The sequence below is a fragment of the Alexandromys fortis genome, unplaced genomic scaffold (genome assembly GCF_014885135.2).
Source record: "Alexandromys fortis isolate MF-2015 unplaced genomic scaffold, M_Fortis_MF-2015_v1.1 scaffold_25, whole genome shotgun sequence".
NCBI classification, from domain to species: Eukaryota; Metazoa; Chordata; class Mammalia; order Rodentia; family Cricetidae; genus Alexandromys; species Alexandromys fortis.
This window is the reverse complement of record NW_026067904.1, coordinates 3,693,111-3,696,369: the sequence shown is the minus strand read 5'-3', so window position 1 is coordinate 3,696,369 and position 3,259 is coordinate 3,693,111.

Here is a 3,259-nt window from a genome sequence, read left to right as displayed (position 1 = left end):
CCCAGATGGTCTGTGTCTACCTCAGTCCCAAGCACAGGGTGAACACCCCCTCTTTGGGAAGCCTATGTGTTTTTCTGTAGGACCATCTGGCTTGTAGACAGCAAGCTGAAAGTTTACGAGGGAGGCCAAGAGAATGACACTCTTTGGAAGGGCCCTGAGCAGCTCCTGCAGTACAGCTGGACTGGGGACTTGGTGGTCCTGGGGCCTCTCGGGACACACTCTCCCCTATGTAACCTCAGCTAGCTGGCCTGGGATAGAGGGCCAGTTTCACACGTGTCATTTAACTTCCAGACACAATCCCGGAAGGATCTGCATTGTGCTGGGTCGAGGGGCTAAAGAACCTGACAGAGGAAGGCATTAGGTTTGTCAGCTGGACACAAACTGGAATGTGAGAAGAGTCTTGATGGGAATTATCCATACTGGGTTGACAGTCCTGTGGAGGAGTGTCTTAAAGTTCACTGATATGGGATCCAGCCTCCCTTAGGCAGTAGCCTAGGCAGGAGTTTCTGAACTTTTGAAGAGTGGAGAGATAAAAGTGAACGAAAGCAAGCAAGCAAGCAAGCAAATGGACATTCATATTTCTCTTCTTTTTGTTTGCTTGTTTTGTTTTGAGACAGGGTTTCTCTGTGTAGCCCTGGCCATCCTGGAACTCACTCTGTAGACCAGGCTGGCTTTGAACTCAGAGATTTGCCTGCCTCTGCCTCCCTAGTGCTGGGATTAGAGGCGAGCACCACCACCACCCGGCTCGTTTTCCTGCTCTTAACTGTGGAAGGGATGTGACTAGTTATTCGACGTTTCTGTCTGACTTCACCACAGTGGTGGATTATAAACCGGGATTTTGAGCAGGAACCCCTTCATCCTCTAAATTGCTGTTTGTCAAGCAATTTAATCACAGCCGATAGACCTAAAACCAGGCCAGAAGGTGATTCATTCTCCCTTCCTTTCTGTCTGTGTGGCTTTCCATGATGGGATGAGGAGAGAGCAGAGTTCAAAGAGGCTGGGAGTGCTTGGAGTGGGGTGGGGGCCCCAGTGCTGGGAGAAGCAGCTGGAGATGACAGGATGGAGAGACACTCCAGGACATTAGACAATGAATGTGCAACCTGAAATGAGGGCCTCTACCAGGTGGGTTCTACAGTCCTAAGGTCTTCTGACTGATCCAAAGTGTCTCTGGGGCCTAGTATGACCACCAGCCTTTTTCTGACATCTTTGCCTATGAGAATAACTGGTGATCACCTTCTTAGGCGGTCAGGATACCTGTGAAAAGTACCTAGTGTGGTTAACTAAGGAGGATGTGGAAGAAGCAGAGGAGAAGGAGTAGGGAGTGTGTTGGCTAGTTTTATGTCAACTGACACAAGCTGGAGTCAGTGAAGAGGTGGGAGCCTCAGTTGAGAAAACTCCTCCCCAAGATCTAGCTGTAGACAAGCTTGTAAGGCATTTTCTTAATTAGTGATTGATGTGGGAGGGCCCAACCTACTGTAGGTGGAGCTTGTCTCTGGGTTAGTGACCCTTAGTGCTACAAGACAGCAGGCCGAAGGGTGTGCTGAGGGCTGTGCTGCTGCCAAGGCCATGCTGGCTGGTCTGGGTGGCCTATGCTCTCACCCAGGGCTACAGTGTCAACCAGGCCAGGACTGCTGCCGAGGGCCATGTCTGGGTCCATGGTCCTGCTGCAACTGGGGTCTGGTGATGTCCATGGCCAGTGTTAGCACAGGGTGTCATAGGATTCCAGGACTGTGCCGAGCCAGCCCCTCCTTTCACTCGCTCTGGGATAGCTAGTCCTGCCCATTGCTGGATACTGAGGCAGGAGAGCTGGCCCTGCCCTTCAGGGGAGAACTCCTCCAGCCCCCCAACCTCCCCATGCACCCTCGGGAAATGTGACCCCACCACCTGCCACCGGCATGCGACTCACCTGGGTCTCAGTCTGGGACTCAGGCGAGCTGACTCTGCTCACCTTAGCAAGAGAGCTGACCCTGTCCCTCCCTGTCTACCATGTGGTGGCATGGGTGAGAGAAAGATGCCTTCCCCTTCCCTGCTTCCCCTGCCACCTATGGCAGGTGACAGAGCTGGCCCTATGGTCATGAGAGAGAGAGAACTAGCCCACCCCTCAAGGGTTGCAGTGCATGCATGAGAAAACCGGCTCTGCTCCCCATTTGGGCAGAACACTATTGTCGGGGATGCGGGAGAGCCAGCCCAGAGGGCAAGAGAGCGGCAGAGCTGACCCTACCCCAAAACTGGTATGCCTCTTACAGCAATTGAGAGAGAAGGCCCTGTACCTCGCCTAAGCAAAACAGTAGAGCTGGCCCTGGTGGTGTGAGTCGTGGCTGAGCTGGATCTGAGGACCTGGGAGCAGGAGAACTGGCCCCATCCTTGCTGTAGGCCCCAATGGGTGAGCTAGCTGAGGCCGTAGTGACGACGAGGGAAAGCTGACCAGCTGGCCAACCCAGCTACCACCCAGCCCAGAACCAGGGCTATGAGTTAGCCCACCCCAACATCCACAACAACCATGAACTGCTGGAGCATGTGAAGGGGACAAACTCCAGCTCCAAAGCTGCAGGATCTCCATGACAACAACAGGATATCCAGAAGAGCCCCAGAGAGAGACTATTATCAATAGTTTAGCAGAAGTCAGAGGTCTCAAACCAGACCATTATGACTCAGAGCAATGAACATTTAACAAGATGAACGGACTAAAGGGCAAACTGTGTGACTCAGCCGGACAAACTGCAACTACCGAGACAACAAGATTCTCCTTCCTTCCTTCCTTCCTTCCTTCCTTCCTTCCTTCCTTCCTTCCTTCCTTCCTTTCTTCCTTCCATCCTTCCTTCCTTCCTTCCTTTCTTCCTTCCTTCCTTCCTTCTCTCCCACCCTCCCTCCATCTCTTCCCCTCCCTCTTTCTTTCTTTTTTGGTTTTCCTTTTAAATTTTGTTTTGTTTTGGGGGAAAGGTTGCATGGGCAGAAGGTAGATTTGAGGGGACAGGAATATAAATGGGATTGGGATGCATGATGTCAAATTCACAAAGAATCAATAAAGTTAAGAAGAAAGATGAAGAGCCAAGCAGTGGTGGTGCCTTTAATCCTAGCACTTGGGAGGCAGACACAGGTGGATCTCTGAGAGTTCAAAGCCAACCTGTTCTGCAGAATGAGGTCCAGAACAGGTTCCAAAGCTAGAAAGAAACCTTCTCTTGAAAAACCAAAAAGAAAGAGGAGGAAGAGGAGGAGGAGGAGGAGGAGGAGGAGGAGGAGGAGGAGGAGGAGGAGGAGG